The sequence below is a fragment of the Brassica napus genome, unplaced genomic scaffold (assembly GCF_020379485.1).
Source record: "Brassica napus cultivar Da-Ae unplaced genomic scaffold, Da-Ae ScsIHWf_2437;HRSCAF=3148, whole genome shotgun sequence".
NCBI classification, from domain to species: domain Eukaryota; kingdom Viridiplantae; phylum Streptophyta; class Magnoliopsida; order Brassicales; family Brassicaceae; genus Brassica; species Brassica napus.
Window position 1 is genome coordinate 67,501 of NW_026015774.1, and position 12,872 is coordinate 80,372.

General features: G+C 46.3%; 1 non-coding gene across 1 annotated transcript; it reads right to left on the reverse strand.

The window, feature by feature from the left end:
* Nucleotides 1–6,364: 6,364 nt before the first annotated feature.
* On the reverse strand, nucleotides 6,365–6,470 carry LOC125601091. The gene has a single exon (XR_007334058.1). It is a non-coding gene; the product is annotated as a small nucleolar RNA R71 (small nucleolar RNA).
* Nucleotides 6,471–12,872: the final 6,402 nt, after the last annotated feature.

Below are 12,872 nucleotides of genomic sequence, written 5' to 3' on the forward strand. Positions count from 1 at the left end.
AGTAGTACTTATGCTGGCTCGACTTTCCATCATCCAACCAAGTGTTAACATTTTTCCTTGGTATGATCGAGGCCAAGCGTACTGATGGGGAAGCGTACTGAAGGGATGAATTAACTCTTTTGGGTTTTAATGCTCCCGTCAGGATGCTTTTGTCCGAGACTTGTGCACATGCGGGCTGCATTTCATCGGCCAATCTGAAATACTGGTTTGACTACGAATGTTCGCAGCCAAAATTGTTGTTCCTGTTTGGATGCTAATAGTTTTATTTGCGATCGAGGAATTATGACTGAGGTGTCATGTAAATTTGTCCATGGGAAAAGGCGTTTTCCTTCATAGTGTTTTGTGAAGTGTTGGCCTTCCGAGATCTATTTCGTGGATTCTTTAGGATGTTTCGTATAGCTCTAGGAGCTTTGCTATGAATTTTTCCTTACATGCCGCGTATTACGGTTAAAACGTTGCGGGCTTGAAGGAGCGTATTGAACTTGGTCAATTTTCGAAAAGTTTAGGTTTTCCGTTAACCGTTTGGTTGTTAGGACTTAGTTTCGTTACGGAAAATTTATCATATGATTTCCGACTGTGGGCTATACGATAATTTATCATATCATATAACCGGTTTTACGATGGTTGTAAATCATTAATATGTATACATATGTCAAAGTAGCGTTGTTTCTGCGGGTTTTACAAGAAACGTTACTGCTGTGATTTTGATCTTAGGTGAAAGTTGCTTGGAGTTACTCATGGAGTGTTACCAAAGTTTATTTCAATACGATCTTGTCGTAGAACGTTTTTCATAGGTTTTTTGAGAGGATTCTCATGATACGTTCGTTTCTTGAATGAACTGGTCATCCAGAGGTGGATCTAGCTAACCATCGGGAGGAAAGTGCTCCTTTTAACGTGCACGATGCTACATCTATTCTCGAGTTTTCTTCGTTGCAAAAGTTTTCGATGCTTTTCCGTGACTTACTTGGTACAACGGAAACTGAAAGAAATGCTTTGGTGATTGAAGATTTCTCATAAAAAAATTTTAAAACGAAACTAGCTTTCTGAAGCCGGAAAAGGGTTCAATACTTTGGCTAATCGTCGAGTTTCAGTTTGATATTGGTACAAGTTTTCTGTACGCATGATTGCGACAAGAAATGATGTATAGTTTTTGAGATTATGTTCATGATCGTCTGGATATGTTGCTAGCGTTTAGACGAATATTAAGATTGTCGTTTGCCTATTCTTGACGATTTGCAGAAGTTTTTGAAGTTTTTGAAGTTTTTGAAGTTTGGGAGTATACGAGTATAGTATACGTACCTACTCCCCCCTTTTTTACGAAAGAAAACGGTTGAACCGATACTTTGAAGGGTTGTGTACGTTTCTTCTTCTGATGTTTGGAATGATCGATAATTTGGGACGATTTATAGACGACGCTTGGACTGTGATTTGGTTGTTTCCAAGTTGACGACTTGGGATATGTCGGTTCCGAGAAAATTTCCAGAAATGAATCGGTTTTAAGATGACGTTCATGTCTCTAACTTTTTCTCTCTTTAGGAAGCAAGCTTGATATGCGTTGCGATCGTTTCTCGACTTTCGGAGAGTTTAGATCAGTTTGCAAGATCTTGATGAACAATTATGGAACAATATATCGAGACAGGAAAAATCGCTTAAAACTTAGTTCGCTAGACTATCCGCCTAGGTTTTACGTTCCCTAAAGTTCTATGGCAGCCTCAAAGTAATTTCCTACGAAAATTCCAAGTCTGATTTCAAAAATTTAAAGTCAGAAATACCTTAGTTCTCTCGAAGATGCAGTTTTGTTTCTTCTCAGTTTTGCTTGCTCATTTCCCTTTCCTCTTCTCGTGTATGTTCGCCATTTCTGATATTGGTGTTTATCCTTTGAAACTTGATATTTATCTTCCGAACTTGACTGTTATCTTCTCCTTAGATAAGACGTCGATTTTTGTAAAAAGGTTCAACGTAATCGTATAGTTAAGGCGGCTAAGATGTTGAGTTAACCGTTGCCGTTTTATACGATTAATCTGAATCCATGCGAGAAAACAAGTCTTTGCGGTTTTTTTTTATCGTAAAGTTTCAATGGTAACTCCGATAGAAACAAGAGACGTTTCGATCGAGATTTGAAGGAGAATACAAAGCTGGAGGTAAGGGCGAGTAGGAGCAAGCGAATGAGTTTAGACGAGTCTTATTTGTTTTTGTCGTAAAATCTCAATGGAAACTCCGATTGAAACGAAACTAAAAGAGTTTTGATCGGGATTCAAAAGAGAACACAAAGGAGGAGCTTTTTGAGGCCTTACAGGTTGCTACGTAGTGACTGACAGTCTGACAGGTCGCTATGTAGCGAGTGGAAGCAAGCCGATAAGAGTCCTACTTGTTTTTGTCGTCAAATCTCAACGGAAACTCCGATTGAAACGAAACGAAAAGCGTTTCGACGATGATTCAAAATAAAACCTAAAGGAGGACCTTTCTGAGGCCTTACAGGTCGCTTCGTAGCGACTGACAGTCTGACAGGTCGCTACGTAGCGAGTGGAAGCAAGCCAAGAAGCGTCCTACTTGTTTTCGTCGTAAAATCTCAACGGAAACTCCGATTGAGACGAAACGAAAAGCGTTTCGATGAGGATTCAAAAGACAACCCAAAAGAGGACCTTTCTGAGGCCTTACAGGTCGCTACGTAGCGACTGACGGCCTGACAGGTCGCTACGTAGCGAGTGGAAGCAGACCAAGAAGAGTCCTACTTGTTTTCGTCGTAAAATCTCAACGGAAACTCCGATTGAGACGAAACGAAAAGCGTTTCGATGAGGATTCAAAAGAGAACCCAAAGGAGGACCTTTCTGAGGCCTTACAGGTCTCTATGTAGCGACTGACGGCCTGACAGGTCGCTACGTAGCGAGTGAAAGCAGGCCAAGAGGAGTCCTACTTGTTTTCGTCGTAAAATCTCAACGGAAACTCCGATTGAGACGAAACGAAAAGCGTTTCGATGAGGATTCAAAAGAGAACCCAAAGGAGGACCTTTCTGAGGCCTTACAGGTCGCTATGTAGCGACTGACGGCCTGACAGGTCGCTACGTAGCGAGTTGAAGCAAGCCAGGAAGAGTCTTACTTGTTTTCGTCGTAAAATCTCAACGGAAACTCCGATTGAGACGAAACGAAAAGCGTGGCGATGAGGATTCACAAGAGAACCCAAAGGAGGACCTTTCTGAAGCCTTACAGGTCGCTACGTAGCAACTGACGGCCTGACAGGTCGCTACGTAGCGAGTGGAAGCAAGCCAAGAAGAGTCCTACTTGTTTTCGTCGTAAAATCTCAACGGAAACTCCGATTGAGACGAAACGAAAAGCGTGGCGACGAGGATTCACAAGAGAACCCAAAGGAGGACTTTTCTGAGGCCTTACCGGTCGCTACATAGCAAGTGGAGAGTTGGTTGAGCTCGGTCGCTACATAGCGATCGAGCAGTGTGCGTGCTCGGTCGCTACGTAGCGACCGAGCGGTGTGCGTGCTCGGTCGCTACGTGCGTGCTCGGTCGCTACGTAGCGACCGAGCAGTGTGCGTGCTCGGTCGCTACGTAGCGACCGAGCAGTGTGCGTGCTCGGTCGCTACGTAGCGACCGAGCAGTGTGGATGCTCGGTCGCTACGTAGCGACCGAGCAGCGTGTGCGTGCTCGGTCGCTACCGACCAAGCAGTGTGCGTGCTCGGTCGCTACGTAGCGACCAAGCAGCGTGTGCGTGCTCGGTCGCTACGTAGCGACCGAGCAATGTGCGTGCTCGGTCGCTACGTAGCGACCGAGCAATGTGCGTGCTCGGTCGCTACGTAGCGACCGAGCAGCGTGTGCGTGCTTGGTCGCTACGTAGCGACTGAGCAGTGTGCGTGCTCGGTCGCTACGTAGCGACCGAGCAGCGTGTGTGTGCTTGGTCGCTACGTAGCGACTGAGCAGTGTGCGTGCTCGGTCGCTACATAGCGACCGAGCAGTGTGCGTGCTCGGTCGCTACGTAGCGACCGAGCAGTGTGCGTGCTCGGTCGCTACGTAGCGACCGAGCAGCGTGTGCGTGCTCGGTCGCTACCGACCGAGCAGTGTGCGTGCTCGGTCGCTACGTAGCGACCGAGCAGTGTGCGTGAGCAACCTGTGCGTGCTCGGTCGCTACGTAGCGACCGAGCAACCTGTGCATGCTCAGTCGCTACGTAGCGACCGAGCTAGGTAATCGTTTTGTTGTGTTTCCTTTTTCCGCGATTAACCTAGGGGTTTTTCAGCGGTTTTTGGGAGAACAAGTTTTATCCTTCCGAAATGTCAACGGAAAACGTGTTTTGGTAAAACTCTTACGCATCGAGATTTCTTTTGTTCGGTAATGAGCCAAACTTACGGGGTTTGATAAGATTTATCGTTTCCCTTTACGTTTAGAAAGTGAAATCGCGAGCTTGTGTTAGTGCTCTTCCTGTGGCGGAAGGTCGCAGCAAGGCTTTCAATTTTGTTGAACATATGAGCAGTCAGTGCTGCGAGTTTGTCTTTCATATATCCATACATAGTTTTGATCAAGCGTTTTGTGGCCATGAGTAAGAGTAATCCGTAACCCCCCCTCCTTCTAGCGCCAAACTGTGGGAACCGAAATTCGCACTGTCGATTTCCGTTTAAATAAGGAAACTAGGAAAACCCTAATTTCCCAGAGGTCCCGGATCTCTGCAAGAGCCAACGACAAGTGACCGAATATATGCGGAAATCGTGAAAAGATAACAAACGAGTTTAGAGAAAACAGTAGATCTTATTTCGAATCTGCGTAAGAGCGTTGCGATCATTACAAGAGATCATAAAATCTTTGGCCGCAAAGGCTGTCAGCGAGTTACTTAGTTCTAGCGGCCTAAAAGCTCAAACCTAGTTGAGTCGCAGTTCAATAACAAAAGACGAAAAAGATACATAAAAGGTTTTTGATTGGTTTCGGACTGAACCTTGTTAAAGGCTGCCTACGTACCCCTTTCGAGGATCAAGCCGAACGTAGTTCAATTGATAGAGCTGGACAAGAGATCGAACTGCCTGGGCAAGTTTGTCTAGTAATTGAGTGCCAGTCATAGAAACCGAACTTGTCGAGAATAAAGCCTAAGGTTTCTAAGTGCAGAGAATTCCGAGTCTAAAGAGTTCTCCCCACGCCTCTCGCCTAGGACTCCTTATATACTAGCTCCAAGGTCGGTTTACGCTTTTACTCTTCTGCCCTTAAGCCGTCATAGCATAAAATATAGATATTCCATTTTTTTCCCATCTTCGTATTTATCCTCAAAATTTCGCATTTATCCGCGGAAACTTGACATTTATCCTTCCTTGCGCGCCAAGCGTAAACCGTCATACGGTTTATGGGCCTTTGGTTAAGAAATCGTAAGTTGGGCCTCGAGTCGTGTCTTAGGTCCCTTTGGGCCGTCTTCCGACTCGAAACGTTTATTACGACTTCTTTCGATAAAGAACGAACTTTCCGCGGTTTTTACCGCAAAGTTTGATTAATGTCTTAGAATGGTCGGAAGACATGAACTGAGTTCGCTACGGTCTTCGGGAGATAGCATCGTAGGATAGACGAGAATGCATGAATTGGTGTTGTATCGACGTTTCGGAAGAGTTCGGTCGTTACGTAACGACCGAACAGCACGCACGCTCGGTCGCTACGTAGCGACCAAGCTTGGCTGAGCTCGGTCGCTAAGTAGCGACCGAGCGAGATGGACGCTCGGTCGCTACGTAGCAACCAAGCTTGGCTCGAGCTCGGTCGCTACGTAGCGACCGAGCTTGGCTCGAGCTCGGTCACTACGTAGTGACCGAGCAGGACAGACGCTCGGTCGCTACGTAGCGACCGAGCTTGGCTCGAGCTCAGTCGCTACGTAGCGACTGAGCGGGACGGACGCTCGGTCGCTACGTAGCGACCGAGCTTGGCTCGAGCTCGGTCGCTACGTAGCGACCGAGCTTGGCTCGAGCTCGTCGCTATGTAGCGACCGAGCGGGACGGACGCTCGGTCGCTACGTAGCGACCGAGCTGTGTGCATGCTTGGTCGCCGCGTATCGATCGAGCTTGGCTTGTCCAACAGATCAGCTATTCGACTTCCGGAGATCCAGAAGCAGAATTTTCAGCTGAAGCCTCACTACTATACTCTCGTGTCGCAGATACCCTACTCTGGGTTACAGCACGAGCATCCTATGGACCATTTGGAACGGTTCGAGGATCTAATCGCTGCCATTCGGATGGAAGGAGTCCCCGAAGATTACCTGCTGTGCAAGCTCTTCAGATACACGCTGAATGGAGAAGCGATGCGCTGGCTTAGGCAGCAACCCACAGGATCTTTAACATCCTGGAGCGACATCAAGAATGCTTTCTTACAAAACTTCTTCGATGATGCGCACGCTGAAGAACTTCGGAACAAAATTTCCACATTTTCGCAGAAGGCTGGAGAGTCCTTCAAAGATGCGTGGATTAGATTTAGGTTCTTCCAGCGAGACTGTCCACACCACGGATTTAACGAAGTGCAGCTGCTAAGCACTTTCTTCCGAGGTCTCGCCTTACAGTATCAAATGGTCCTTGATATGGCGAGTGAAGGAAACTTCACTACTCGGAATCCGTTGGAAGCTGTGAGACTTATCAAAAACCTTGCTAACAGCAGCAGCACCAAACACACTGACTCTGAACGGAAGAAGTCTGTAGCCTCTATCGGGAAGGAACAGATGGACGAAGTAAGAGCTAAGTTAGATGTGGTACACGAGCTTCTTAGGAAGCAAGGCTGTTCAGCTGAAGGAGAAGTAGCAGATACGGAAGGAGAAGAAAATGTGAATTACTTCGGAGGTACCGGATTCCAAAAATTTGGAAACCGGGGCGGAAACAGAAACTTCTTTGGAAATGGCCAAAGAAGTAACCAAAGTTCACAATTTCAAAAACCCTTCAACAACAGCAAGAGCTACTCGAACTCTTACCACCAAAATCCACCACCCCAGACTCAGGAAAGCAAGATCAAAGAAATGCTTGATCGAGTACTGTTGGGACAACAACAAATCACTGTGGATTTCATCGGTAAGATAGACTCCGCCTACAACAATCTGAACACTAAAATCGAGACCTTAGGTACTCAGGTGAGAAAACTTGAAACCCAAGTAATTCAGACAGGCGAAATTATAAAGAGGCAAGAAGCTTTCGCTAGAGAGGCAGGAGCCGGCAAAGGGAAACACCACGTAAATGCCATCATAGATGATGAATTCTGGCATGTGGTGAGAAATGAAAAGCTTGAGGAAGGAGATTTCGAAATCTAAAGCTCCATGAGTCTCGGCGGATCCCAATGGTGTCGACCGATGTCGATGAACTCGCATCGATCGACAGACCATGATGAAGATCGATGGACGGATTACTCCAGTCATCGATCGACGTCATCTGCCAAATCAACTGAATGCAATGCGGTTCGAATTCTAACTCATGAAGAATTCTCAGCTAAGCATCCTCACCCACCCTCCCCTTTCTATGAAAAAATCGATCGATCGGTTGAGCCAACCATCGATCGACAGAGTGAGTCAGACGTCGATCGTCAAAACATACCTCCCATCGATCAACAGGCACCTCTGACATACCGAGTGCGGTTACCCTCAATTGATAATGATTACATCAATGCACTTAGACCACCACCTAAACCATTAGCAAACCCACCCGAACCAAAACTCAACCCTTTAAATAGTTCACCAGAATCTGTTCCTAAAAACCTTAAGAGGGAAGCTAACGATAAGGAGATGGATGGTTTCACTAAATGAGTCCTCAGAATCCCAATCGAAAAACCTTTTGATGAAGCTTACTTCACACACCGGTTGTGGATGTTTTTCAGAGAAACAAAGGTAACTGAGGAGGACATTAGGAGAATGTTTCATCAAGTCAGAGAGAAGATGAAACACAGGATCACATTGACGAAGAAGAGGGATCCTGGGAAGTTTTCAATACCATGCGTAGTCAACGGTGTTGAATTTCCCCATTCAATGTGTGACACAGGAGCATCAGTTAGTATCCTCCCTAGGATCATGGCAGACCAGCTTGGTTTGACCATCGAACCCTCAACGGAATCCTTCACCTTCGTGGATCTTTTAGAGAAATGATCAGGAGGCATGATAAGAGATCTGGAGGTACTGATTGGTAATGCCCTTGTCCCTGTAGATTTTCATGTCTTAGACATCGAGCTTACCTGGAACTCTTCACTTCTGCTTGGAAGATCTTTCCTAGCTACAGTAGGAGCTGTATGTGACATGAACAAAAACAAATTGTGTCTAACGCTCATAGACCCAAACATCCACTACGACCCCATCCGACCTAAGAGAAAGGTAATTAATTATGTGGATTATAGGAAACAACTTGGCTTCATTGGTGCATGCCATTGTGGAGCAGGGTATGAATCGGAGTACGAAACAGAGTACTCGGAATCGATCGATACCCCAACCTTTCCATCGATCAATTCCAATGCGTCAAAGGTGACCGATGACCGCAACAACACGTCACTCGACGTAATGCACCAGTTGACCATTTCGCTTCACCTAATCATTGTTGCCAACATTTTACCTTCCAACCTCCAACCAAGAGAGGACATGATAATTATTCCATAGGCAGTTGGGCAGACAGTGGTTTCCATGAAAGTTTTGCAGTTGACACTGTAATTACTTCACCTAATGAGGAAAACATACCGAGGAATACGATGAGGATTATTGGAAAGAACGTGCAATAGAAATGTCTTTGCAGGATGAAAGACTTGAAACACATAAGTTCACCAACACGTTTCCAACATCGTTCGACGCTGTGCACTCCACATCGGTCGATACTCACCCTCGTCCAGCAAAACAACCGATCATATCGATCGACACCCCGAAAGGAACATCGATCGATACTCGTGCCGCAGCGAAAATTCAAGAGCAGGAGAATATTCCCTCCCTAACTAGGTTTACAGATACCTATATAAATAGTTTTGCACCTCCGAAACAACCTACACATATCAGAGCAAACACACAAGCAAATAAGATGAACACTCTTCCTTCTACATCAACAGAAAAATCCATGAAAAGCAATCATCTCAAGAACACAAGTTCTGCAGAAATTACTCTGCCATCGATCGATGTAACTGTATCTACATCGATCAATACTACTCTAAACCCTAATCTTTCTTTTTCTAAAATGAATAATTATGCAAACATTGATTACGATATTCTAACACCTGATGAATTTGGTATTTTCAGGGACCCAGATGGCAACGCACATGCAATGGATGGAAGAATTTTACAAGTGTCCAGAGAGGACATAGCAGACATCCTTCAAGTAGCAAATGGACCTGACAACCTATTCTCACAGCAACGGGGCACTCCATACGTCATTCAAACAGATCCTAACAACCACGCAGGAGTCGCCACAATAGAGATCAACCCAGATCTATCACGCCAACCAAAAGGGCAAGCATCGATCGACGGTACAACGGAGACATCGATCGACAGGGTTACATCAACGTCGATCGATATGGATGAACCGACGTCGATCGACAGACGGTATGAATGTGGGAACCGCGCTTTCGACATGTATGGAGCCAGAAAGTTCACTTGGGAACAAAGGGACAAATATGGAGTCTACAGAGATGAGCGTGGACACGCACGAGGCGCAGCTGGTGAGATGATACCTGTCACAAAGGACGACATAAGGAAATTGCTGGAAAGAGCATATCTTTTTGAAGAGAGCCACATCTGTTTTCCAGAACATGCCACTTCCTTCACACTCACAAGACTGGCACCAGAACTCTACACCAAATATGAAATTGATGACATGGTGTTTGGTATTTGTGGAGCTCAGGAGAAACTAGGAGAGGAGCTCAAAACATTGGTGGAAGATACACATCAGCCTTTGGATAGAGGCTACAATGAGCTTTTTAGATGTGTGGCAGAAATGAGGACAGAAATTGAGAGCTTACGTCAGCAACTTGAGAAGGAAGCTACGACCTCAGCATCGATTGACGCACCACGTGCAACATCGATCGACGTCAGTCTTCCTACAGCTCTGATCCCTGCAGAACCGCAATATTCAACACAACACAGGGATGAATGGGAAGTCTCATACATCGACACAAGGATAAACGACGTTTACTGCCCTCTCAACAACAACGTGGACTGGCTAAGCACTAAAATCAAGCTACTTGTTGGGGTCAAAAACGGTTACGACAAATTTAACATTCAAAACGTCCGAGGAAGAAAATATGAATTTCTCCGAAGAGTATTTTTCGGAATAGACTCTTTCTTACGAAAAAGCTTTACGGAAGAAAGAATCGAGATGTCCGACGAAAAGCTCGAACAGTCGCTACGTAGCGACCGAGCTCGAGCCAAAGCTCGGTCGCTACGTAGCGACCAAGCGATCGTCCCGCTCGGTCGCTACGTAGCGACCGAGCTCGAGCCAAATCTCGGTCGCTACGTAGCGACCGAGCGATCATCCCGCTCGGTCGCTACGTAGCGACCAGTTCAGCCAAGCTCGGTCGCTACGTAGCGACCGAGCGATCGTCCCGCTCGGTCGCTACGTAGCGACCGAGCTCGAGCCAAAGCTCGGTCGCTACGTAGCGACCGAGCATTCGTCTCGCTCGGTCGCTACGTAGCGACCGGGCTCGAGCCAAAGTTCGGTCGCTGTGTAGCGATTGAACCTTTTTGAACATCGATACGACACCAGTCCTTGCATTCTCGTCAACCTTCGAATGCTATCTCCCGAAGACCGTAGCAAGCTCAGTCCATGTTTCCCGCTATTCTAATTCATCGATCAAACTTCTCGGATTAGAAACCGCGGAAAACTCGTAGTAAACGTGTCGAGTCGGAAGACGGCCCAAAGGGACCTAAAACACGACTCGAGGCCCATCCTACGATTTTCCTAACCAAAAGCCCGTAGACCACAGCATGGTTCACGCTTGGCCCACGAGGAAGGATAAATGTCAAGTTTCCGCGGATAAATACGGAAGTTTTGAAGATAATTGTGAAGATCGGGAAAAATGGAATATCTCCATTTTTATGCTATGACGGCTTAAGGGCAGAAGAGTAAAAGCGTAAACCAACCTTGGAGCTAGTATATAAGGAGTCCTAGGCGAGGAGCAAGGGGGAGAACTTTTTTCAGAGCAAACTTAGCACTTAGAGCAATTTAGGCAATTTTCCGTTTTTTGTTATTTCGAGCTGCGACTCAATTAGGTTTAGCCGTCTTAGGGTAGCTAGAACTAGGAATCTCGCCGACAGCTCTCGAGCCCAGGCTTATACCTTGTTGTAACGCTCATACGCATATTCGGAATAAGATCTACTTTGCTCTCTTTTCGATTTCTTATTTTTATCGTTGTTATTCTCGTGTTCTGATTGCTTGACGTGTGGTAATTAACAGATATCCGTGTCCTCAGGGAAATTAGGGTTTTCCTAGTTTCCTTATTTAAACGGAAATCGACAGTGTGAATTTCGGTTCCCACAGTTTGGCGCTAGAAGGAGGGGGACTTACGGATCAATCTAACCCGCAAAACCCACTCAACGATCAGGAACGATATGCGAGATTCGACGTGCGCGTACGTCATCTCATTCAAGGGGGAGAAACGATCGATCGAGCCAAACCTCGAAACGATCTCCTTGTTATCGAGTTGACGATTCGAGATATCGACGTCGCTAGAGTACTAATCGATACCGGAAGCTCGGCCGATATCATCTTCAAAGACACTCTTGAAAAGATGGGGATCAGTCAATCCGAAATCGCGAAATATCCAAGCCCACTGCTAGGACTTTCGGGGGAAACGACCATGGCCTATGGATCGATTAGACTCGCTGTCAAAGCCGGAACCGTGACGAACATCACAGAGTTTCTAGTCGTTGACTCGCTGTCATGGGGACGCCATGGCTAAACACCATGCGCGCAATCCCATTAACCTACCATCTTTGCCTCAAGTTCCCGACCCCTAACGGAGTCGAGGTAATCTGGGGAAATCCAAGAGTTTCACAGGTTTTTTTCGCCGCGGAACTAAAACGAAAGAGACCGATCCTCGAAGTTATTCCTAAGAAAGCAGAGAAAAAGACCTCCAGCAAAGATACGCAAAGTCAGGATTCAGAGGAATTCTTCTGGCAGTCTCGCAGCATCGCAGCTCTAGATGAAAAACGCGAGCCAACATGTGAACCCGTGGTAACGATCTGTCTCGACGAAGCCTTCCCAGAACGCTGCATCGAGATTGGAGCCAATCTCCACGAGCCTTTAAGGACAGAACTCATAACCTGTCTTAAAAAGAACCTTAATACTTTCGCATGGGCTGCGGAAGATATGCCAGGAATCGACATTAACATAACATGTCACGAGCTGAATATCGACCCAACATTCAAACCCGTCAAGCAGAAAAGACGGAAGCTGGGACCCGAACGTGCTGCCGCAGTAAACGATGAGGTCGAAAAACTGCTTAAAGTTGGGTCGATAACGGAAGTAAGATACCCGGACTGGCTCGCCAACCCGTAGTAGTCAAAAAGAAAAACGGGAAGTGGCGAGTTTGCGTAGATTTTACCGACCTAAACAAGGCATGTCCAAAGGATAGCTTCCCTCTACCACATATCGATCGATTGGTAGAAGCAACAGCGGGCAACGAACTCTTATCCTTCATGGATGCCTTCTCAGGTTATAATCAAATTAGGATGAATCCCGACGATCGTGAGAAGACTGCGTTCATTACCGATCGCGGAACTTATTGCTACAAGGTAATGCCCTTCGGCCTCAAAAACGCTGGAGCAACTTACCAACGACTCGTGAACCGAATGTTCTCCAAACAACTCGGAAAAACGATGGAAGTTTATATTGACGACATGCTCGTCAAATCCCTCAGAGAAAGAGATCACGTGTCACATCTCGAAGAATGCTTTGCACACTAAACTCA